This window comes from Podarcis erhardii, assembly GCF_964252035.2.
Source record: "Podarcis erhardii genome assembly, chromosome: 14".
NCBI lineage: Eukaryota > Metazoa > Chordata > Lepidosauria > Squamata > Lacertidae > Podarcis > Podarcis erhardii.
This window is the reverse complement of record NC_138503.1, coordinates 21158651-21185238: the sequence shown is the minus strand read 5'-3', so window position 1 is coordinate 21185238 and position 26588 is coordinate 21158651. Positions and strand designations below refer to the sequence as shown.

General features: G+C 44.3%; 1 protein-coding gene across 5 annotated transcripts in view; it reads left to right on the top strand.

Moving 5' to 3' along the window:
• Positions 1–26588, top strand: part of AKAP13 (A-kinase anchoring protein 13) — a 248683-nt gene that overhangs the window by 35129 nt on the left and 186966 nt on the right. The gene's annotated exons all lie outside the window — the stretch shown is intronic.

Here is a 26588-nt window from a genome sequence, read left to right as displayed (position 1 = left end):
AAGTACTTACTATGTAACTGCCTATCATCTCTCTCCCTCCCTCCCTCCCTCTCTCTCTCTCTCTCTCTCTCTCTCTGTGTGTGTGTGTGTATATATAAGGGGAGGATGGTAAACTTTGAACAGGTGTTTGCTGCTCCAGTTAATTTGGTCATGTTTGGGGACACCTCAGCACATAATGGATGTGCTAAATGCACGTTTGTCAATGTTAAATTGCGGATTGCAGGTGACTTGCTCTTAAGTTGCATCATTAGTAGTAAAACGAGTTGGTTTTGCTGCTTTGTGGAATGTATGAAACTGCACTTTTTTTTTTTTTTTTACAGCACTTTATGTGGTGGCTGGATAGATTTGAGTCGTCTTATCACATCTACTTTGATTTTTTTCTTTTCTTCTGGAACTTGAGGAGCAACCAACCAGCAACAGGTGCAGAGTCTTGTAGTTAGAATTAAAGAACAATCTGAGCACACTCTGAGCCTAGGAATGGCCTTTTCAGTACTGGAGCTGCACTGCACTCACTGACCTTCCATGTACAAGTCCAGCTCTCATTGGGTTTTTTTAATTGGAAAAAAATTGGTGGTTTGCTATTGTTAAACAATTGGGCGTCTGAAATCCTTGCCAGTCATCCGGAGATCTACCAGTAGATCCTGTTCTACCTTGCATCCACTTCTGCTTTAGGCCAGTCACCCTTGGACGGAGACACACACACACACACACACACACACTATATATATATATATATATATATATATATATATATATATAGCAGTTGAGCTTCCAGTTTGTTGAAGAAAGCAGGGTATTGCAGAAAACTTCAACAAGGCTTCTTCCATTGCAGCCTTGAAGCACCTTTTTGGAATTGCATCTCTGTGTGCCGTTGTTGTGTTGATAAACAGAGGGAGCTATGGAGAGGCACCCTTTCTCACTGTGTAATAAAGATCCTCAGCTTGGCAGACAAATCTTCAGCCGCCCCAGAAACAGTGTGAACCTCTCAGTTGTCATTTCATAAGCCAGGGTGTGTGTGTGTGTGTGTGTGTGTGTGTGTGTGTGTGTGTGTGTGTAGTGGTGGATACAGCTGTGAGACCTGCCTGTAGTCTAGTGTAGGGGGAATGTGGGAATCTGATTCACCACCATTTTTCAGAAAGGGCCATTGCTCAGTAGCAGAGCATGCATTCAGACGGTAACTGGTTCAATCCCCAGCATCTTCAAGTGGGAATGGACCCTCTCTGAAACGGTGGAGAGCTGCTGTCAGTCAGTGCTTAGCTAGATGGACCTAATAGTCTGACTTGGTATAAGCCAGCAGCTTCCCTTTGTTCCTTTATCATCTCCTAAAATGGTATCTCCATCAAAACATGTTACTGACTGGTGAGTTTGCAGGGGGAAGACATCTGCACAGTAGTGACCTTGCAGGCATTTTGGAGCATTAACATATGGGGAGAACTGTTGTAGCAACATGCTTGCTTTCCAGAGGAAGTTCTGCAAGGATTCCTGCTCTTTTCTCCAGATGTGTTTTCTTTGGAAAGGCTGGAGCCCTTAACTTGTTTGTGCTGGGCTCTCTTTGGGCCTCTTTGGCTAACAATGCGACTTTAAGTTTGGTCTGTTTGCAGAGCGTGTCCATTAAATCCCCCTTTCCTGCTCAGAATAAATATTGCCAGGGGGTTCCCTTTCCCTCTCCTATCTCTTTTTCCTGGACTCTTAAAAGGTTTTAACTGGCTTCCCAAGACAAGCTGAGAGCCCCCTCCAGGGGTCTTTTTTATTGTGCATTCATGACTGTTTGTGCTCATGATGGTATCAGGGTGGTTATACGTGATCACGCTTTCGATATGGTTGGGGGCAAACATACACTTTCATTTCCAATCAGTGCAAAGCTTCCTATAGCTTCCTGCTGAAATCCTGTAATTGTCCATACCACAAATGTTCTGTGCTTTTTTTGGCCTTGTTTTTGTTGCGCTATAGTGCAGGAATGTCCCTCCAGATGGCAATAATGTGGTAACACTGGGGAAGCTTTTCAGAACAGCTAGTGAAGCAGTATGAAGCGGTCTGCCATGAACACACTGTTATTGCATCAATGACATGTTGCAGAATATACCCATCTAAAACCATAAATCTGGAGAGGGTCTAAAGCAGTATTGGTTTGTGGGCAACCTAGGGTGTACAAGTTCAGAATTTTACATACTTCTAAACATCTCTGTGTGGCACCTTAGGACTCTGGATGGGAGGACACCTGTGAGTCTAGTTCCTTGCACCACTAGGAATGTAGGAAGCTGCAATTATACAGAGTCAGACCACTGGTACATCTAGCTCAGTGTGAAAGACACTCTGGCAGTGTCTCTCCAGGGGACTCTCTCTACTTGGAGATGTTGGGAATTGAACTTGGGACCTCAATTGCCTACCATTGGAGCTACAGCCATTTCTCTTGCTGACTAGAAGATTTGTGAACAATACAAACCAGAAATGGGCACCACAGCCTGGAACACTCTGTGGCCCCTGTAGTTTCTTCAACTTGGTCACTGTGGGAAGCAACAAGGTTGGTCCTCTGCGCTGATCGTAACCATCCTTAACCTGTTACTGTCCAGATATTGCTGTGGACTATAACCCCCATGAGCCGCAGTGAGCTTGGCTGATGAGAGTTGGTGCCCCCCAGATGTTGTGAACTACAACTCCCATAGTCCTTGATCATTGTCCATTCTGGGTGGGACAGATGGATGTTGTAGTCCACAACATCTGAGCTGTCTTAGCCTCCTACCTCTACCCTGTGTATCTGCCAACCCCTGTGGGAACGGTAGGCCTGAGTAGGTAGTTTTCTGTCCGCTAGCACAAGGGCTGTTGCATCAGTGGACAGGCGAGTTTTAATGTTGTTCAACAGAGGAATCCTGTGCAACATTTGAGCTAGTGGAAACTTGTTAAATGTGTTGCACAAAGTTACCAGCAACCTGCTTATTCATTCCCTTGCACAATGACATTAAACTGGGACAAAACAATTAACCAGTGTAACAAGTGTACCGCTAACTTAGTGGATATAATTCGTAGTTTCTAACTTGTCAGTCTTGGATTGAGATTTCATGTTACTTTTATCCATTTGTATTTATATAGAGACATTTATAATTGCAATAACGCAAACAAATAAATCCAATGTAAAATTCTAATTTAAAAATAATAATTGGTTTCTATCCTCCTTGCTCACTTTCTCTGTACAGCTCCTGCTGTAGGGCACTTCTTTTGCTTTCTCGCTGATGATGACTTGTAACAGGATACGGGAAAATGAGCTGCTTTCAAAGCATCCAGGAGCAGCGCCTGGCTTCTATTTCATTGGCTTGCAGAGGGTTCATTCATTCATCCAGTTCGCCATCTGTTCTAGCGCACAAGTGTGCAGAGACATTTCCTCCGTCTGACCCACTTGGCATCGTAGCTCTGAAAGCCTGCAAAGGCTACATACAGCTTAGCCTTTGCCAACCCGGTGCCCTCTGAACTGCTTTGGACTGCAATCCAGTCCTATCGACCGCTGCCAGCACACCTGAAAATAGGAATGAAAGGATCTGGGTAAAAGTTTATTCCTGGAGATTGAATTAATATGAGTGTTGAAAAGCACAATGGAGGAAGTGGGCAAAATGTATTATTCTACCAAGCTCACCTTTAGTTCTGTGTTCCTTCCATGGGAGTAAAAGGTAACCGCCCTTGCCATCTCATGAACAAGGGGGCAGTGTGTGTGTGTGTGTGTGTGTGTGTGTGTCCGTCCATCCATCCATCCCTGAGGTTTTGTGGGTGGTTGGAGGGAGAGAAAGGCTTGAAGGGCACTGTTGTACCCATGTGTGTCACGTTGGTGATCCCAGCCTACAAAAATCCCTGTTTCTCAGGCCGAAAGTCCATCATTCTGTTCCCTGCCATGGCCAGTTGGGTTCCTCTTGGAAGCCCACAAGCAAGGTTTTGATGGCAGCAGCCCTCTCTTGTACTGTTGTTCTGCTTCTGCTGCTCAGAAGTATGTGGGAAGTTGCTTTATACCAACGCAGACTATTTAGTTCCGTATTGTTCACGCTGACCTGCAGCAGCTGTCCAGGGTATCAGGCAGGGGACATTTCAAGCCCTAGCTGGAGATGCTGGGGCTTGAACCTGGAAGACCTTCTCCATGCAAAGTTCTGCCACTGAGCTGTGGCCCTTCCTAGTCCAGCACCATCTTTTTCAGAGTGGCCAACCGGATGCCTTTGGGAAATCTTGCACCTCTGAGCCTCATCGTTCTGTTTCTGCTGCCATGGCCTACAGCTGTTTATGCGACTGTCCTCCATGGGTTTGCTACTCCCCCTTTGAAAGCAGTCTTGAGCCAACATCAGTTGCCATGTCTTGCAAATTCCACAAACTTGATTTTACCTAGTATACAGTGGTAGACCAGGAAGCTCTTTCCGACGCAGGTGCCTTCTTTGTTGGAGACCTTCTCTTAACTAAGCCAGGCCTTTGGCCAATTCACCCTTTGTCACAGAAAACTGGGTCAAAGGATCATATAGCTCGCCTTTCGGTTTCCTTGCTCTTGGCCGAGCCCTTCATTCAGGCGTGGATAAAGCAAGGAATTTGATCGGACCTGCTCATGTCAACTGGGCTTTGAACGATGTGAAATGGGATACAGGCCGGGTTACTGCTCTGTGCAGAGTCTTGGCTTTATTGATGCAAACAGACACAAAAGGCCAGGATATGTGTGTGTGGCATGGATGGGTGGACTGTTTTCAGTTGTGACCTTTGGTTGTGTTTAGGAATTGGAATTTCAGGGGCATGTTGTTTTTGCATCAAGTACAGCTAGTGGTTCTTGGGTGCGGTGCCTGTGATGTAATGGCATCCAGGTCTCTGGAGGGCTGGCTTGAGAAAGACCTTGGTGCGTACACTCAACCAGCGGTGCGTGGGGATGCTTCAGGATTTCAAATGGCTCTTTCTCCCCACCTCTGAGTGTGCAACGTTCAGAGTGAATGTAGGCCTGCACGCTTATGCTGTCTGCTCACTTGGCTCTACATAGAGAGCTGCTTTATGTTGTGTTGGTGCATTGAAGTGAATGCCAGCAGGAGTTCTCTAGGCATCTTTCCCAGTTGTATCTGCTGCAAACTGAACCTGAAACCTTCTGCATGCAAAAGGGTGCTTCCCACAGCAACACAGTTCTTCCCATATTTATTGCATGGGCAGAGGGGGAGTGAGGAAGAATAATAATAATAATAATAATAATAATAATAATAATAATAAGCCCCGCTCATCTGCCTGGGCTTCCCCAGCCACTCTCGGCAGCTTCCAACAAAATATTAAAATATAGTAATCCATCAGACATTAAAAGCTTCCCTAAACAGGGCTGCCTTCAGATGTCTTCTAAAAGTCTGGTAGTTGTTGTTCTCTTTGACATCTGGTGGTTCCACAGGGCATGTGCCACTACTGAGAAGGCCCTCTGCCTGGTTCCCTGTAACCTCACTTCTCGCAATGAGGGAACTGCCAGAAGGCCCTCGGCGCTGGACCTCAGCGTCTGGGCTGAACGATGGGGTAGAGATGCTCCTTCAGGTATACTGGACCGAGGCTGTTTAGGGCTTTAAAGGTAAGCACCAACACTTTGAATTGTGCTCGGAAACGTACTGGGAGCCAATGTAGGTCTTTCAAGACCGGTGTTATGTGGTCTCAGCAGCCGCTCCCAGTCACCAGTCTAGATGCCACATTCTGGATTAGTTGTAGTTTCCGGGTCACCTTCAAAGGTAGCCCCACATAGAGCGCATTGCAGTAGTCCAAGTGAGAGATAACTAGAGCCTGCACCACTATGGCGAGACAGTCGGCGGGCAGATAGGGTCTCAGCCTGCGTACCAGATGGAGCTGGTAATCAGCTGCCCTGGACACAGAATTGACCCGCGCCTCCATGGACAGCTGTGAGTCCAGAATGACTCCCAGGCTGCGCACCTGGTCCTTCAGGGGCATAGTTACCTCATTCAGGACCAGGGAGTCCCCCACACCTGCCCACCCCCTGTCCCCCCAAAACAGTAATTCTGTCTTGTCAGGATTCAAACTCAATCTGTTAGCTGCCATCCATCCGCCAACTGTCAGTGACGTGGGTTTATCAGAAGAAAAAAAATTAATTTTCTTAACTGTGTTAGGGTAGTCTGCATCTGATAATTTTCAGTTAGCATTTGATTCCGCCCCCCCCCCCAATGTTGTAGAGCAGGGGTAGCCAATTTGGTGTCCTCCTTGCACTACAAGTCTCATTAACCTCAGCCACCACAGAAAAATGTGTAAAGGATGATGGAAGTTGTAGTCAAGGGGTCAGCAAACTTTTTCAGCAGGGAGTCGGTCCACTGTCCCTCAGACCTTGTGGGGGGCCAGACTATATTATTTTTTTTTGGGGGGGGGAATGAATGAATCCTATGCCCCACAAATAACCCAGAGATGCATTTTAAATAAAAGGACACATTCTACTCATGTAAAAACACGCTGATTTCTGGACTGTCCGTGGGCCGGATTTAGAAGGCGATTGGGCCGGATCCGGCCCCCCAGGCCTTAGTTTGCCAACCCATGTTGTAGTCCCACAGTATCCAGAGGATACAACATTGGCCACTCTTACTGTAGAGTGATCTAATCTAGCATATTTGGTTTTTACTTGTATTCATCAGTCGAGTTTTTATTATGGTTTGTAGCCAACAGCCATTACAATACAGTGGTGCCTCGCAAGACGAAATTAATCCGTTCCGCGATTCTCTTCGTCTAGCGGTTTGTTCGTCTTGCGAAGCAAGCCCATTGACAGCTTAGCGGATTAGCGCTATTAGCGGTCTAGCGGCTTTTAGCGATCAGCTGAGAAGCGGCTTATCAGCGGAACAGCTGATAAGCGGCTTAGCGCTTAGGGAAAGGGCGAAAAAAAGCGAAAAAAACCCGCAGGAACTCGCAAGATTTTTTTCGTCTTGCGAGGCAACCCCATAGAGAAATTCGTTTAGCGAAGCACCTCGAAAAACAGAAAACCCTTTCGTCTAGTGGGTTTTCCGTCTTGCGAGGCGTTCGTCTTGCGGGGCACCACTGTACAAACATAAAGTACATATATATAAAATGCACACACAAAAATGGATCATCAATCGATTTGATAAGCCCCTTGGATTTACTTGCCTTTAGCAAAGAGTTAAAAACCCCAACTGCCACACTTCTCTAAAGCTGTACATCCATTCATTGTTGCTAATGGACTAGAAAACGTTCTGCAGAAACATAAAGCACTGGGAATTTTCCAGAAAATGATCTGTTTTGGAAAACGTTCTGTGTCACCGGAGGAACTTGATATGTAGCTGCAGTTGTGCTAATGAACGTCATCTAAAGGCAGTAAACACACCTATAAACAAATGCTTCCTCCCAAGTGTGGACCCAGCCCATCAAGTGCTCAGTAATCCCATGGGCAACTTTCCAAAGCAGAACCCAGGTATTCTGCTCCCTGGCCTTACAAGCGGGACAGTTTTTGCAGAGGGCTCTGAAGCGGTGAAGGGAAAAGGGTGGCAGCTCATGTCAGTGGGGAGACATTTACATTTCTCATGTAGATTTAGAGGTGGAAGGTGCCGCCCGGTTGGGTGGCAGCTCTCTAGAGCCTGCTGAGACATGATCTTCCAAATCATCTTCCCAATTTTACCTTTCCTGAGAGCAACCGAGACGATAAGGCATCTGTTCTGAGCAATATATGTGCAAGACGGAGAGAGGTGACCGCCTTTTCCTTTCCCCCTTCCTCCTCCTTCCTCTCGCACCTGTTTTGTGGCTTTAACCCTTGTAGTTTTTTGTTCTGACCTGGCACTATTGCATAAGTGTGGGGCATTTGTTGTTTTGACTTTCACATTCCACAGGAGCAGGTGGAAATTCCAAACACGTGTGTGTGTGTGTGTGTGTGTGTGTGTGTGTGTGTGTGTATGTGTGCTTGAGCATATGTTCAGCACAGCTCCTTCTGGTTTTTGTTTTTGTTTTTAATAGACCCATGTGTATTTCTTCCTGGCCTAATAGTTTTCGGGGTGGAGGGGAAGATGTTCTGGCATTAGCCCTTGTCCAAAGGTTTTGACTAGCCCAGGCTTCCTCAAACTCAGCCCTCCAGATGTTTTTGGCCTACAACTCCCATGATCCCTAGCTAGCAGGACCAGTGGTCAGGGATGATGGGAATTGTAGTCTCGAAACACCTGGAGGGCCGAGGTTGAGGAAGCCTGGACTAGCCTGCCTTCGCTAAGCCGAAAATTGTGGCTCCTGCTTCTACCCCAGTTGAACATTGTGCAACCACCACAAATTTCCCCAGCTCCCTTGCCAGCGGGAAAGGACAATGGGTGCATTCTGATTTGCCTCGGAGGTGGATCAGAAAATGTTGACAGGACCCACCTGGGGTGGGGAGGTGGCTGGTTTGGCCTTGCCAGCATGAGGTTCTTGGGGTGCCTTAGCTGCGCAGAAATGACAAACGTTTGTGGGGTTTGGGGAGTGGATGGTGACCACTGTGCCCTCTCCCATACCTGCAACTTCAAGGTTTGGAGGCAAGCTGGGGCCAGTCACACGTGTCAGAGGGTGGCAGCAGCATGCTGGCCATGGTGAGCGAAAATGTGAAGTCCAAACTTTTTTCAAAGAGGGCCATATTTTAATGCCTCAAGAAATGAAACGGATTTGTAAAAATGTTACATGGAAAAAATACGAGAGACATTACACATACGTCTGTAAAACAAGAAAATCTTTAATAAATAAAAAGAAAGAAAGACAAAAAAGAAAAGAAAAAAGAGGGCCATATTTGATGAAGTGAACATGCGTGAGGGCCAACCAAAGTTGTTGAGCTGCCTTTTTTTTGGCAAGAATTTTCTTTTTTTAGGGTTTTTCCCCAGGAAATAAACTGCCACAGGGGCCGGATTAAACGGATTGATGGGCCGGATTATGCCCCCGAGACAGACTTAATCTGATGCACTTCCTTCATGGAATTCTTTAGCTACACCTGATAGGACCTTCCACTACATCTTCTTGTTTTTTATCTGCTGACATGTTAGTAGTTGCTGTATCATTGAGATAATGCAGTTTGCAGAGTTTCCCAGACTAAAACAAAGTCACAGATAATTCACGTTATGTAGATTCCACCTGCTCTGCCTTAAAAATGGCACCGGCAGGGAATGATTTCCAGAACGGCAGAGTGTGTGTGAGTGCTAAGCCCTTGTGCTGCCTGCTGCAATGCTTGCCTTGCTTTCTCCACATCTGGGGTCCCAAATACCGGTAATTGTTTTTATCGCAATTCAGGCTGAATTGCTTCCAATGCATATTCACTAATGGGCCATTCAATTTTTGTGTTGCGAAAGGCTAACTCCTTCCTTACAGTGATGCTTTTGGGTTTTAAGATCTGCAGAGGGGGTCCTTTTGCTAGTTCTGTTGCCCTCTGTTGGGTGTTTGCATGGAGAGTGGCAGCCGGGAAAAGGGCGTTTTGTGTGGAAGCCCCTAAGTCAAGAAATTCCCAACCCACAGAGGTGTGTCTTGACACCTTCACTATACAGCTTTCTGTGAATGCTGAAGGTTCTCATGTGTCAAAATGTCAGGGTGGAGGGAGAGAGAGAGATTGATTTTAGGACCATCCTACTGTTGTGATTATAATCTGTTCTGATTTGTTTTTAATACTGTATTTTAAAATTGTTTTAACCTACCTGGGACCTTATATTGAAGGGTGCACTAAGAAATTGGATAAAAGATTATCCTCATGGTGCTAATTATTTCCTTTAGATTCTCCTGAAACATAGCTTGCGAGTTTTTCTTGATCACCTAATTTTATAATCAAAACCCAAATCATTATTATTGTTCTCAGAGAATTTTTTCACCTGTGTACATGCGATGATTGACAGCAGCCTGAAAATTCAATCATTGATCCACACTGTGCTTTATATGTAGTTGGTTCTCTCTCTCTCCCTCTCTGTCTCTCTCTCCCCCCTCCCTCTCTCATATTCACAGAAGACCATTTGCTATTGCCACAGAATAATATAAATATCCATTTGCTTAGCACTGAAAGATTCACAGCCAAACCTCTCAAACCTGCCCTGCATATTGGATTACTGCCAGCGCCATTGTATGCCTCTCTTCTATACACAATTCACTGCTACAAGAACGTGTGTGTGTGTGTGTGTGTGTGTGTGTGTGTGCTTTTAACCAAAGATCTCAATGGCAGCCTGCCATTCCATTATTTAATAATTAAATTGTCAAATTATTATTTCAACTTCTTCCTTAAAAAGCTTTATTAAGTCTTAGGGGTGGGCATTCCATTCTTCTTCTAACTCAGGAGGTAGAAGCATTTTGCATTCCTTCGTGTTCTCATTTTGGCTGCCTTGCTCTGGTCAAGCTATGCAGCTGTTGGGCAGAGATATGTTAAGTGTTACAGTCCGGGGTTTTTTAGCTTGCTTGGTGTCCCTAATTATTATTGGATCCCCCAGAACTATGATGTGAACTGCACAGACTTACAATTCCCAATGCAGTTTAACAACCAACCTCTCTTCCTAGGGAACTTTGGGAATTGTAGCTCTCTGAGGGGAATCGGGGTCTCCTAACAACACTCAGCACATTTAACAAACTACAGTTCCCATAATTCTTTTGTGGAAGCTATAACTGTTTAAAGTGGTAGGTAAAGGTAAAGGGACCCTGGGGTCGCGGATGACTCTGGGGTTGTGACACTCATCTCGCTTTACTGGCCGAGGGAGCCGACGTTTGTCCGCAGACAGCTTCCGGGGCATGTGGCCAGCATGACTAAGCTGCTTCTGGTGAACCAGAGTAGCGCATGGAAATGCTGTTTCCCTTCCCTCCAGAATGGTACCTATTTATCTACTTGCACTTTGACGTGCTTTCAAACTGCTAGGTTGGCAGGAGCAGGGTCCGAGCAATGGGAGCTCACCCCGTTGCGGGGATTCAAACCGCCGACCTTCTGATCGGCAAGCCCTAGGCTTTGTGTTTTAGACCACAGCGCCACCCCCGTTGTATCATAGGGTTTTAAATGTATGGTGTGGATGTGTACACCCGCAAATATGGATATGGGAATTTTCAAGGCGGTTTCTTGGGTTGAAAAAAAGGCAGCTATTTCCTGTGTCGTAATGCGCTAGATGTATGGTGCTGGTGTGGCCTTATTTCACTAAGTAATGATGTTTGTTATAAGATAAACTGAAGCTGATGAGGATGACATTCTCCAGTTGGTGACCAGGCGAATTCAGAAATGGCTTCCTCCTGTGGACCACCCTGCACGCATTTGTTTGTGTGTTGGACTTACCAGTAATTGTTGGATCTGTTGGCATTACCTATAGCAGTGTTAAAGGGAGAATTTGTGGATGTACACACTGGACATCTAACACAGCCTGGCCTCAACCTGAAGGATAGTACCAACATTGCTTAGCTTCAGCGAACAAAGCCTTTCTGAGCATTCCCTCTTCAGAGTTCCAAAACTACCATCTTGGACACAGCGCTATTTTTTTGCTGAGTGACTGGTGGAAGCAGAAGCAGAAGCAGATATGCTTTGCTGCGAGAATGAAGAATTTGTTTTGTTCGTCACTGGAATAAATATATGCTATTGGCAATGGACTACATTTTGCCAGGCTCCATAACAAACTTGTCTGAAGTGCTGTTTGACTCTTCCATCTAGTGTCTCATCCTGGCTTTCTTATTCATGGGAAGCAATGACAGCAAAGGCCAGCTGCTGAGGAGCCTGCCTGAAAGGTCTATTTCCATTCAGATTCCCTCCTCTCCTTTCTTTGACCTCATCCTTCCATCATCACCCTTCTGTCATCACCTTTTGCCTTTTTTAGCAGCAATTTCCCAGCACAATTTAGCCAGGAATAAAGCTCACTCTTTCTGCAGCAGTTAATGACTTGCTATGAGGAAGTGGAGCACACTGGCCCATTAGCTGGCTCTCCTGGTTTTTTGTTTGGGTTATAGGAATAATCAGCCGTGAGACCTGGGTGCAACCCGCCCCTTGGATTTTAGGTCACATCCCATGCCATGCGCATTAAAGCGCATGGCTTTCCCCAGAGAATCCATGGGAGCTGTGGTTTGTTAAGCATGCTGGTAATTGTAGCTCACAGGATTCTTTGGGAGAAGCCTTGTGCTTTCGTGTGGATGTGACCTTTATAAAGGTAAAGGGACCCCTGACCATTAGGTCTAGTCGTGACCGACTCTGGGGTTGCAGTGCTCATCTCGCTTTATTGGCTGAGGGAGCTGGCGTACAGCTTCCGGGTCATGTGGCCAGCATGACTAAGCTGCTTCTGGCGAACCAGAGCAGCGCACGGAAACGCCGTTTACCTTCCCGCCGGAGTGGTACCTATTTATTTACTTGCACTTTGACATGCTTTTGAACTGCTAGGCTGGCAGGAGCAGGGACCGAGCAACGGGAGCTCATCCCGTTGTGGGGATTCGAACCGCCGACCTTCTGATTGGCAAGTCCTAGGCTCTGTGCTTTAACCCACAGCGCCCGTGACCTTTATAAGATTAGACAAATTCATAGGTAGAGGATAAAGCTATGTTCTCCTTCCACTGTCGAAGGCAATATGCTATTGAATACCAATTGCTGAGAATCACAGGTGAAGAGAGTGATGTTGTTCTCAGGTTCTGCTTGTGGGCTTCTCAATAGACGTGGAATCATAGAATTGTAGAGTTGGAAGCAGTGTTGGAAATTCAGATATATAATCCAAATGGCACCTTAAACCTAGGTTACGGCTGCCACAACAAATGTTTAGGCGCCTTTCCCCCCCCTACAGTGAAGTTTGTTGCTGTTACAATGGTACCTTGGGTTACAGACACTTCAGGTTACAGACTCCTCTAACCCAGAAATAGTACCTTGGGTTAAGAATTTTGCTTCAGGATGAGAACTGAAATCGTGCTGTGGCAGCGGGAGGCCCCATTAGCTAAAGTGGTACTTCAGGTTAAGAACAGTTTCAGGTTAAGAACGGACTTCTGGAATGAATTAAGTTCTTAACCCGAAAACCTGTATTATTATTCATTTCAGTTCTATACTGCTTTATATATTTTAAAGAACAAATTTCAAAGCAGTTTGCAACACATTAAAACATCAAATAAAACAATCCGGAATAATTCAAGCTTTAATGAAAATATTTCAGATCCTTCTCTAAGTGACATTCTGCTTTCCCCAGTCTGGCGAACATCTAACATTGATTGGAAGGGACCCCATGGATCATCTAGTCCAGTGTTTCCCAACCTTGTGCCTCCAGCTGTTTTTGAACTACAACTCCCATCATCCCTGACTAGCAAGACCAGTGGCAAGGGATGGTGGGAATTGTAGTCCAAAAACAGCTGGAGGCACAAGGTTGGGAAACACTGATCTAGTCCAACAGGGGTGGCCACTGTGAGAACAGGATGCTGGACAAGATGGGCCTCTGGCCTGATCCAGACAGGCTCTTGTGTTGAATTTCTGTCTCTTCTTGCCTGGTGATAGCATGCGAATCTGAGCATCAGCTGTTCTGCTCTCTCCAAAATACTCCATTGGATGTCTTCCTGTGTGGGAGAAGCAAAGTTGCTAGGAGGAGAGCTTGGTTGATTGTTTTGCTTCTTTGTGGTAAGAGAGGCTGATAGCCTATAGCCGTCTGTACTGTATAGTTAAAGAATACAGCTCTGCTCATTTGAAAGTGAAACACCTAAGAGTGTCACTTGACTTCTTTTTTTTTTTTTTTTGACTTTTATTTTTTTTTTTTTATAAATATTTATTAAAGTTTTTAAATATAAATGCACAAATAATAAACAGTCTTACTTCTATCACAGACATAATTTCATCACTTCTTTGGGCTCCCTCACGTCTCCCGCTCCCATTTACATCGTTAAAAGTTTTTTCCAAACAAATTATCAACTTGTTTACAATCTCATGTCCACTCATTCAAATATAATCTAGCACTTCTTCCAAAAAAATTTATATTTTCTTTAGTCTCACTTATCATCAAATTTCAAATCTAATTTAGTGGTGGCCAGTTTTTTATAATCTAGCATCCTTCTTAGCATTCAACCAAATTACAATGTTTTTGTAGATACTTCTTGAATTTCTCCCAGTCTTCCTCCATCTTCTCTTCTCCCAGGTCACGGATTCTGCCAGTCATCTCGGCCAGTTGCATATAGTCGAGTGTCACTTGACTTCTAACATTGTTTCCCAGCATTTGGCAGGAAGGCATAGGGATTTGGCTTGGCGTGCATTTGAAGGCAAACCTACCAATTCTGCACTTCATATAACAGTGTGAGAACTGAAACGGTTAACCTTTGAAATTTTGCACTTCTCTGAATTTTTTCAGTGCAGTTCTTAAAAAAGAAGAAGAGTTTATAGTGGGGAAAGTGTGCCTAAAAATGCATGTTTATGAAAATAGCATGCAAATATGCATTGCAGTACAATTTCTTGCAAGCAGTTTTGCCCATGTCCCTGAACATGCTGATGACAGATTTTCATGAGGACTTAAAAAAGAATAAAAAGTCGCAATCTAATGTGAAAAGGGCAATGAACTGAACTTGAGACTAGAAAAATGAGAACCTGAGAATTAAAAAATCTGTCCATTCTTTGTTATGAGGCAGATCAGCTTTGGGCATTTTCTTATTAAAAGATTAGTCACATTCCCAGGTGGACAAGTTTACCAATGACTATTAGGATATCCAAATAGAACCTCTGCAAGTGCTTTTCAAAGATATTTGGTTGGCTGCTGATGGAAGCAGAATATGGACAAGGTAGAGCTTTTTAAAATAATAATAATAATATTGGAGCTCTTCATATATTTGGTATATGTTGTCTAAGTCCAAAGTAAAACATGACTGAAACGTGTCATTTCTGTCAGCTCTGAAAGCACCCTAAAGTTCTGCCCCTCGTGTAAAACAGAAGCATAAGGACCTGCTGGATCAGGGCAATGCCCCATCTAATATAACATCCTGTTGTAGCTGTGGTTGACCAGAGTCTTGTGGGAAACCCACAATCAAAACTTGAGCATAAGAGCCCTCTCCCATCTTGCAGTTTCCAGTAACTGGCATTTAGAAGCATTACTGCCTCTGAAAATGGAGGCAGAACATAACCATCATGGCTAGTCGGCATTGATGATAGCCTTATCTTCAAGTTAAGGCAACTTAACTCCTCTCCCTCCCCTTTCCTTTTCTTTCTTGTGTGGTCCCCTCTACCCACTGTGGTGGGCTGGTAATTAGTACAGCAGCTGGATTCCATGCAGAACAGCTTCTTTGCAGATGTGATAAATGTTAGGTGTTTGCAAAAGCCCTCCCACCCCCCCCATGCCGCTGCTGTCTTTTGGTCACCTAGGTGCCTCGATGACTCTCATGTTCTCCTCCCGTTTCCCCTTGCTATAAGGGTAGTTATTTATCTCTGACCCTCCCTCCCTCCTGCCTTGGCACCAGACCACAAGATGCCTTTGTAGGAGACAACATGATATAGCGTGGGAATAGGCCCTCATCAGCACCACCGCTTGGCTCTTGATAAAGATGAACCCCACCCCCCACTAACTAACTTATTTAGGCTGTAGTTTTGACAGCTCCCACGCTCTTGTCTAGCGTTCCAAGTTTTTTTTTTTTTTTGCCACATTGACTCTCTAGTGGTAAGGATCAATGTGCACAGTGGCTTGGAGCATAAATATTTTTTGCAAATAATAAAAGATTGTGATTCTGTGGGTACGCTTTCACACTCCATCTCACTGCTAGAGTGCTTTCCTTTTGCCCTAAAACAATTGAAACACACAGAGAAAGGTTGCCTCCGTGTTGTGGTGTTGTCAAGCAGTTGTTTTACTCATTACTGCATCTTGCAAATCAGACCTTGTTCCTCTTAAACTACGCATTAACATACCTTTTTGCAAGCAGGCTCTGGGCATTTATTTAAAGAGGGGACGGAAAGTGTGTGCTTTCAATGCATACACAGCCTGATACGCACAATTAATATTAACTGGGATGGTGAAACAGAAGGCTTGTGCAGGTGGCGTTCTCTATTTCCATGGCTTAGATAAAATTCACTAAGTTACAGTCGTGGTGGTTTAAGTGCCTTTTGCAGCAGTGAATGCAATTCCTAATATTTTAAGAACCAAACCAATATTGGGCTGCTTGGAATCCTTTCCATACCTCCCTGTGAAACTATCTTGGGTGGTTATTGTTTGAAAAACTGAAGGGGTTGGACTCCTGGAATATCCAGTGTCATCCTAGTTAGCAGTTACTGTGCCCAGAATTATTGGTGTTGACCACCCCCACCCCCAAATTTTTTGCTCTAGAGTTTCCACAGAAATCTGAAAATGAAAAACAATCAAACCCAGATTAAATTAGGGGAACATACGAGCTGCATTTCGATGAAGATGAGTTTGACATGAGGATGACATTTGGATGCTGCAGAAAACTTGTATGAACGAGCAGCACCCAGTTTGCCATAAGCTGCCATGTGGAAGCACCCAAGAGTCCAGGTTCAGTCCCTGGCATCTCCGGCCATAAAGCATATATAAGGACTTAGATGACCCTCGAGGTGCCTTCCACTGTGGTGTAGTGGTTAAGAGTGGTAGACTCATAATCTGGTGAACCGGGTTCGCGTCTCCGCTCCTCCACATGCAGCTGCTGGGTGACCTTAGGCTAGTCACACTTCTCTGAAGTCTCTCAGCCCCACTTACCTCACAGAGTGTTTGTTGTGGGGGGGAGGAAGGGAAAGGAGAATGTTAGCCGCATTGAGACTCCTTCGGGTAGTGATAAAGCGGGATATCAAATCCAAACCCTTCTAACTCTGCAATTCTACAATTCTATGATCCTGCGAGGTCACTTGGCCACAACATCATATGGTTACCGTGTGTGTGTGTGTGTGTGTGTGTGTGTACTCACTAACAAATTGAGCTATTATAATATGCATACACTCAACACACACAATTGGTTCAGCTGAATTTACAAGGGGTTATATGTTTGAGTAGGTGCAGTTTGTGTTATTACTGGAACACTCTTAAGTTGGCTGATGTTCTTCTCCGCTGCCTCTGCCCTCTGTAAGCACAACACGTTCGTTGTAATAAAAGCAGGAGTCCCTGCTTAGATTTTAAAAAATAAAAAATAAAAAAGATGAATTTGCATTTCTTCTCTAGCTTTTATGTGGGCCCACTCGGTCATAAAGCTCACTGGACGTAGAATGGATACTTGTGACACAGCTTTTGGAGTCTGCATTTTTGCTGGTCAAGTGTTTTTGCTAACGGGCTCAATAGCTGCAAATGTTGAATGGAAAATTATATTCCAACTATTTTCAATATATTGTTGTAACCTGCACAGGAACATTAGGGTGAACGGTGAGGATGGATAAATAAATAAATAAATAAATATATGTATTTTTATTTCTTTTTAAAATAAAAGTATTATTAGGCTGTTGTTGACTCCAGTTTTTTAAAAAAATAATTTTTAATTCTTGTTGGTTGTCAGACCTGATTTCTGCTGTCTTTTCTTATTTTATTGAATTCATGAACTGCACTTCCAAAATAAATACAGCAAGGCTGTGGCTGACTCCACCTTCCCCCACTTAAAATTCTTCCTTTTAGCCAGAGTATGGTGGTGCCCAGGCAAAACTCCTGCCTGAAAATTCTCTGGTGACTGGAGTCAAGGGCAGGCAGGCTTTGTGAACTCCTGAGTCCCACCAGTTCCTATCTAGAGTGGTCAGTGGTGGGATATGATGGTTATTATAGTCTTAACACAGCAGCCTCAGGAGGGCGTCCAATTGTCCCAAGGCATCAATCCTCCAGATATCTGGTACCTTGCGATGCTTATTGCCCAGAAGAGCTTTTCGGAATTTATTTTATTTCATAGTTCACTTTTGTATGCTGCTTTCCCACATAAACATGTCCAGAGCAGCTCACATCACTGCAAAAAAAGCAAACACCAATCAATACATCGCTGCAATAGTGGTCTAAATTCTGGTTCATTTCAAAACATGACAACAAAAAAATCGTTTTGATCATATTTGTTAAAACATTTTAAAGTACTCATAAAATAAACTCTCAAACTTTGAAACATATAAATTGATATCATTTAGGAAAAATATATAAGCTGGAATAGGATATGACGAACATTTACGGTGCAGTCGGATATTAACGATAGAACCAGCAATTGGTACATGGAGTACAGTGGTACCTCGAGTTAAGAACTTAATTCATTCCAGAGGTCTGTTCTTAACCTGAAACTGTTCTTAACCTGAAGCACCACTTTAGCTAATGGGACCTCCCGCTGCCACTGCGCCACCGCCACACAATTTCTGTTCTCGACCTGAAGCAAAGTTCTTAACCCGAGGTACTATTTCTTGGTTAGCGGAGTCTGTAACCTGAGGTACCACTGTACTAGCAAATAAAGTGAATAACATTTTTTTCGTAGAAGTTAAAAATTAAAGTGCGCATAGTTCCTAGCTGTACTCTTACACTGAGAATACTGAAGGGCAAAGTTTTGTTTGTCATAACTGGGAGATTTCCACAATGGTCTTGTGAATATACGCTTGCAACACAAAAGAATTTCCTCTAGGAATATAAGAACCTGTCCTTGTACCAGTGATCCATCTAGCCCAGTCCTGCCAACACAGGTTGGCAGCAGCTCTCCAGGGTGTTCCAGGCTGTGGACATTCCCAGATACAGTAGTGCCCCGCAAGACGAACGCCTCGCAAGACGGAAAACCCGCTAGACGAAAGGGTTTTCCGTTTTGGAGGCACTTCGCAAAACAAATTTCCCTATGGGCTTGCTTCGCAAGACGAAAATGTCTTGCGAGTTCCTGTGGGGTTTTTTCCCTTTCCCCCCCTTTTCCTAAGCCCTAAGCCGCTTATCAGCTGATCCGCTAAAAGCCGCTAAACCGCTAATAGCGCTAATCCGCTAAGCTGTCAATGGGCTTGCTTCGCAAGACGAAAAAACCGCTATACGAAGAGCCTCACAGAACGGATTAATTTCGTCTTGCGAGGCACCACTGTATACCTGGAGAGGCTGGGCACTGAACTTGGGACTCTACACTTGCAAAGCATATACTTGACCATGGAGCTGCAGCTGTTCCTTAGTATTATTTGGTGTACAGCGCTCTACACTCAAATCCTAGTTCTCATAAACAAACCACAGCATAGATTTAGCAAAAAGTACTCGATGTACTCCTTCCCCAAGAGCAATAGAAATCCATCATGGGCCCACAATGTATTTTATGCCCATTTATATTTTTGTGTGTTATTGACTTTTTTAAAAAAACACACACACAAAGTGGACTTTGTTGTGTAATTTATTGAGGCTTTGGCTTGGTCTGCGCGTCACAGTACGCTGCTTTAGGGCTACATATACGAGCTGCCCCCGAGTGAAGCAGCTGACTCTCGAACTCCCCCCTTTCTTCTCCTGCAGTTGCTGGAAGGACTTCTGCAGCATATCGTTCCACTTTGCACAAATCTTGGTTTGCAAATTGCAAAGTAGGGGGTTGTGGCTTAAAACAAACCCTCATCAATTTCAAGGCAAGCCAGTTTCAAGCTATGAGTTCCGAAGTTGGCTTATTCAACCAGTTTGTTCTTAAGCCAGACGTGCTCTGGCTTGTGAGTAATAAACCAGGATTTGTGGAAAACAGAACAAATCTCTGAAGAAGACATCCCCTCTTGCTCTTGTGGAAGCATGCAAGTCCGCACTTGGACTCCTTCCAGCTGCATGCATGTAGCACTAAACGATGGTTTAGCACGGGTGAACCTGTCCACTATGGAGAAAAGTAGGATTAAAAAAGAAAAAAGAAGTGATCTGAATTAAACCTAAATTTTCTCCGGGGTGGTAGTGTGGTGTGGTTGAGCTCGTCCCTTTTTAGGTTTTTTGTTTCAGCCGGAATGTGGATGTTGTGGTGTGATGCTATTCCTGTCAGCTTGCTATTTTACATTCCGGCGTTTCAATTGGTTGTAAACCACAAGCGATCCGTTTCATAAAAAATTTGCTTGGAAAATGGCAAAACGATAAAAACGAAACCTTCCTCATTTTTATTTTTTATTTTGTTTCTTTTCCTTTTAAACCTCCAGTTGCACTAGGATGAATAGTGCCTCTTTTTTATGACTTGGGACTAGGAGTGGAGATTTATAAGCCACTGAACAAATACTCATGTCCCCTCCTAATTAGTTGCTTGTGCCGTTGCCATAGAAACCTTGTTGGAAACAACCGGTAGATAGGCTTGTACAGCAAGGGAGTGACGAGATGGGAATGTTGAGTCATGAAGCCGTCGAGGTGTTGGTTGTTATTATTAAAAAGCACATAAATATAACTGCCGAATGGGCACGATATTAGAGAGCTCTTTCTTCATCCCCGTTGATGTATAATGCCTTTCTCCATTTAAGTAGGCCTATAGACATGCCTTTGTCTAGGGCTTGACCCTAACATTGCAACCCTCCAAATTTCACAGTCCCTTCCCCAGTCTTGTAGCAATGCAAAGTTGTAGAAATGTCAGGTTTTGAGGGGAGACGCTTGAGCCACATGCTGTTATGCCTATATTTATTCTGCCTGTGTTGCAGATATGGGGAGGGAAGGGGCTGAGGGAAGAGCGTCTGGCTTAAGGGAGAGAAAGTGACCATGTGTTCATTTGGGGTGGAGACCACCTGTTCTCTGTAGACAAACCCTCTTGTAGTTTTGGGTATTCAGAAGGACAAAGGGTGCCTTTAAACGGAATGGAAGTAGGGGTGAGGAATGCCACAGAGGTGAAGCGAGGGCATTGCTTGGTGGCTTAACTTGCAATTTCCTTGTTAGTTTAAAGTCTAACCCTGCGTATTGTTTTTTTGTATTTTCATTTCCTCTGTTTGAGTCAGGAGTGTGGGGTGGGGAGGTCAGAGGTGGGTCATTTTGAAGACATCCCCCCCCCACTAAGAGAAAAGAGCACATGGTGTCTTGGAAGCAAACAAGCCATAGGTTCCTTATGTTCTTCCCCATTAACCACTCCCACAGCAGCACAGAAGATGATGAGAAATAGTTGGCATGCGTCAATCAAAAGGAACCCAACTTATTTTAAAATGCTTTAAAATGAACTCATTTTAAAGTATATTTAAAGCAACCCCCCAAAATAAGAACCATGGGAATTGTAGTTTACACCTCAGAGCTACAATTCCCAGCACCCTTAACAAACTACAGTTCCTATATTATTATTATTATTATTTGGGGGAAATTTGCTTTAGATGTATTATATGTATGCAGCCTTAATAAGTTGAGATTGCAATATGACATCTCTGTGTGTGTGTTTTTCATGGAAGAACATGCAACTCTTGTCTTTCTTTGCTTTGAGATTGCTTGCAATGAAAAGAGGGCTTGAAATAAGCTGGGATTTAGCTACCAGTGCAGTGATTTTTTTTCTTTCCAAAAGATTGCAGATGGAAGACAGGCGTTAACAATACAGCTTTAATCAGCAGAATTCAAGCCAGCAGTTTGTACAGCATCAGTCTCTTGCTTTTCCTCTGCTTCAACAGCTCCATATGACTAGGGCATGTCCACAAATTACTGCCCTTTAAGAAAGCGTTGACATGGTGCCCCAAATTAAGGGAACGTCTCTAAAATACAAACTACTGTCATCACAATAAGCGCTCAGGGTCCTTTCAAGGCTCAGAACATAATAAAAGTGAGTAGCGCCAGTCCTGTACAGTAGATTACAATGGCCAGATCTGTTTAAATCTTATTTAGGAGTTTTGTATTCTGTCCTTTGCCAATGGGCCTCAGAGTGGTTTATATCAACAAAGATATATTTAAGAAGTACAACAGAATACAAATAAAATATAATTCCAGCCTTCAGAACAGAATACAAATAAAATAAAACTCCAGCCTTCAGAAAAAAAGGCAGATTTAAGTTCACAAATTGCATAAAATCTGGCTGCTGAGAGTCTTGGCCTGATCAGCAGATCCGTATGTGATTACATTTGTTTCTTTGGACTGGGGGAGCGGGAATTATGTTAATTTTAAAATGTTTGTTTTCTAAATCTACCCCCTTTTTTAAACCATTGAAACCCTACTTCTGCTCCCCTCTGTCTTTGGTTGCTCCCTTGTCTGTTCACAATTCCTTCTAATTGTACAGGGCATTTACATGAAAACAGGATCCTTGTTGCTTAGGATTTAATCTGCTCCTGCTGCTTACTCTCCATCCCAACTTCCCAAGAGATTGGTTACTTAGGTAGCAGGCCAGCAAAAAGGCCTGTGTTGGGTTGGGGGGGGGGCAGGAAGCAGCAGCTCCTTTTAAAATTAAACTGAGTCTTTGCTGCTGGGTTGTAAGTGTGTGTGCGTTGGGTCCTCTGTGTCCAGTCTACCTGCTCCTGGAATAACAGGGAGGAAGAACCTTGGTCTCCTTATCTGGCAGTTGCGTAAGTAAATCCCTCCCCACCTCCAAAAAGTAAACAATTGGAGAAGAATGCTCATAAATCTGCTTCTTAACTGTTCTTTTTAAAAACTCTGGGAGCATCACATTCCAATCCAATGTCCGTAGGCTAGTCGTCTCTCCCCCCCCCCCCTTTTTTTTTTTTGGAGACAAGAAGTCTTCAAGCATTGAGGGAGGGAGCCCAAAGAAGTGATGAAATGGTTGTGAAAGACATAAGATTGTTTATTATGTGTGCATTTATATTTAAAAACCTTAATAAATATTTATTAAAAAAAAAAGAAGTCTTCAAGCATTGGGTTTCAAACACCAAAGGTTACAGATTCTGAAAAGGGGGAGGCATAGAGAGATTGCAGGACCACGTTGTTGTGCGGTGGATACCGGAATCTTAATTGGCTACATTCATGCCATACCTTTAAAGCACTATGATGCAACTCTCTTTAAGCATGGCTTCCACCCAAAGAATTATGGGAATTGTTAAGGTGGCTGAGAGTGTTCAGGGGGCTCTCAATTCCCCTTGAAGAGCTGCAGTTCTGAGGGAACCCCATTGAGGGGGGGTTGTTGTTGTTGTTTAGTCGTTTAGTCGTGTCCGACTCTTCGTGACCCCATGGACTAGAGCACGCCAGGCACTTCTGTCTTGGGGGGGGGGTTAGGGGTCCCATAATAATCCTCAACGCTCTTGACAAAACACATCTCCCAGAAGTCTGTGAGGGAAGCTCTTCAGATGTATTGTGTGAACGTGGCCTTTTAATCGTGTGTTGCAAAAGGATTCCTTACTGATTGTAGCCCTGAGGCTAAGGTGCTATTGCTTTGGCGTTGGGAGTACAGCAGTAGTGCAAGGAGAAAGGGTACATACATATTGTATGCTGTGTTGATGTTTTCCCACAGCAGGTGTCAGGAACCTACAACATCCTCCCTGACCATTGGCTATACTTCCTGGGGGCTGATGGGAGTTGTTGTTGAGCAGAAATCGGGAGGGGCAAAGGTTCCCCACTCTTCCCCTAGAGAAAGCAATAGTGTGACAGGTGGAACATTGGTGGACATTTATAATTACAAGGCCCTAGGAGGGACCGGACCACCTAAAACAAAGCAAAAGGTTGCTTTTTAGGTGTTTGGTTGAAGTTGAGATGGAGGGTAAGCTTCAACCTAACACCATGTGTCTTCCAAAGCTAAGAAGCTGCCGGATGCTAAGTCAGATTATTTTTCCGTCTAGGCCAGGCTTCCTCAACCTCGGCCCTCCAGAAGTTTTGAGACTACAATTCCCATCATCCCTGACCACTGGTCCTGCTAGCTAGCGATCATGGGAGTTGTAGGCCAAAAACATCTGGAGGGCCGAGGTTGAGGAAGCCTGGTCTAGGCCAAACTGTGGCCCTCTGGATAGTGTTGCTGTACTACAAATCCCATCAACCCCAAGCAGCATTATGGAGATTATGGGAGCTGCAGGCTAATAGAATCACTCAATTTAGCCACCCTGCTGTAGGCTGATACTGTCGTCTCTGGCAGTTGGTAGAGGTATTTCCCTTCACCTTTTTGTTTGAACTGGAGATGCCAGCGGCTGAATTTTGGACCTTCTCCATGCCAGATGTGTGCTCTGTCCCAGAGCTGGGTTCCCTCCCTCTGTTCCCTCCCTGCCCAACCCCACTTCCTAGTAACTTGAAAGTGTGGCAAAGGTTGGGAGTTGGAGATAGATCCTGCACACCAGTAGAATTTTTTCCTCCTCTTTAAGGGATGATAACCTTCTCTGTGTGGCCCCCCGAAGTTGTATCTCCTGGCACCACTTTAGATAATTTCTCATGAAAGAGTGACTGATAAATCGTCATCATCATCATCATCATCATTATTGCTCAGGGCACATTGGGGTTTTCCAGAGGAGCAGCTCTGGAAGTGGCATTGATTGGACACAGAAATTCAGCTTATAAGTTTGTAAAACTTACACCGAGGTGTACTGTGTGGGCAATGACTGCTAAAATCCTAGGCGTCAAAGAGGCAGCTGAATAATATTTCCTATGGGTCTGCTGTTTGCATAGGTATCCTAGCCCTCCTCTTTGTGCACCCATGACTATTAAAGACTGAATAAATTATTTAAAACTCTTAAGAATTTCCGATTTGCATAGTTTTATACAGGGTTCAAAATTCAGATAATTCAGACATAATTTGATCTGCTTGGCCACAGTTATTTTAATCATTGTTAGAATTTGCTTCCTATTGAGAGATGTTGCAACAGCTGCTTCTTCTGGCTTAGTCAAATTGCTAATTGCTTATAAGCTTTACCTAATAAATCCCCTTTGTGACATGGTAATTTATAAGAGATCACTCATGGTAATAGTGTTTCTCTCTTACTGCATACTTAACAAATAGGGTGGCGGCAGTGTTCGAAATTTGCCAGGCGCCAGGCACATTTTGCATCTGTCTATTAGCCACTTGTGACCAAGTACAGATGCCCGGAAGGGATGCGGGTGGTGCTGTGGGTTAAACCACAGAGCCTAGGACTTGCCAATCAGATGGTCGGCTGTTCGAATCCCCGTGACGGGGTGAGCTCCCGTTGCTCAGTCCCTGCTCCTGCCCACCTAGCAGTTCGAAAGCACGTCAAAGTGCAAGTAGATAAATAGGTACCGCTCCGGCGGAAAGGTAAACGGCGTTTCCATGCGCTGCTCTGGTTTGCCAGAAGTGGCTTAGTCATGCTGGCCACATGACCCGGAAAAACTGTCTGTGGACAAACATCGGCTCCCTCGGCCAATAAAGTGAGATGAGCACCGCAACCCCAGAGTCGGCCACGACCCGACCTAATGGTCAGGGGTCCCTTTACCTTTACCTTTAAAGATGCCCAGGCACTAGGATGGCTCCTGACATCTTTACTGTCTGTAGGTGCATGCCTGGGGATCCTTGGATCATGACTGTTTTCACACACTAGCAACACATCCTGTAGAATTCTATCAGTTATACCTTATCTGCACAATCAGAATGCATTTCAGGAAGCAAAAAGTCGTATTGAAAAATACGACTCTCGAGCCATCTGGCTCCAAGATGGCAACTCGGCATTCTGTTGTGGTAACTGGTTTAAGGAGCTATTTGACGCCGAGCTTATATCTCTGAGTTTCTAACACTGGGTGGGAGAAAGAGAAGTTATTGTGGCTGGGAGATATGAAACCGAACCATAGTATCAGGATTTGGCTCGGGCTGAGTAGTTCCTTCTGCCTTCTTTTCATTCTTGTGAAATCACTCCATCCCACCTCCTCTGATTCACCTCTACCTTGATTTGATATTACGTAGGACTAATTGCTAACCTTGCTTCAGAGAAGGCTTCCTCAAACTTGGCCCTCAAGATATTTTGAGACTACAATTCCCATCATCCCTGACCCCTGCCAGCTAGGGATCATGGGAGTTGTAGGCCAAAAACATCTGGAGGACCGAGTTTGAGGAAGCCTGCTTTAGAGCATCCCTAAAACCAAAGTTCATTTTGATTCTGCTCTGAATTCTGAAACCATGAGTCTAGATTCACATTTGCATGGCATTGTTGACATCCATTTGTCTCGAGAGACAGTGAAGTGCGTCTCCGGAGGTGAAGTTAATTCACTGTGTTAGCAATCACTGAAGTAACCTCCCCCAAGTGCAAGGCTGGGCAGTGTGTATGGAGGTCCTGGACTGCGCAGACAAGACCCCTCTTTTGCCTTGCTAATGTGGTCCAATGGAAAGCAAGAGCAGTACATTTAGCACCAGTTATGCCAATCTAAGTCACTCGTAGCTGTTGCTGCCCCTTGACCAAGTTCTCATTGTTAGTGGTCAATCCCTGCCTGGAGCTGTGCTCACCTGGTTGAAGAGGGCCCTTCCATGTGAAAAAGTTCCTTGCACATAGAAACATAGTGTGTCAGGAATTCTGTCATGATAGCTTTCTATTCGGAGGCAATTTTTTGTGTGCAGAGGAGCAGTTCGTGTGAGTCCTTCCTGCAAAACGTGCAACCAGAAGTAGTAAGCTCAGTCAAGGCTGGGGTGTTTGTATGCATTTACCAATTCGGTGAGAATTTCCCCAAGTAACATTTAGATCTGTCTCACAGCGCTTTCCCTTCAGATTTTGATTAGGTCTTAATTGATAGTTAAAGGTGATTAAAATATCTGGGGCAGATTTTATTGCATGAGAATTACTGTTAGGTAAAGTTGAATGGTGGGTTTGTACCCTTTTCACTTTCAGAAAGTTCTTGCGATTGTCCCTTTAAAAATAAATAATTGATATATATATTTATGTCACCAAAAAGCAGCAGCCACAAATGCAAGTTTTGCCAAACTTCAAGGTTTGCAGAAGTACAAAACACCTTAGAACAGCAACAACG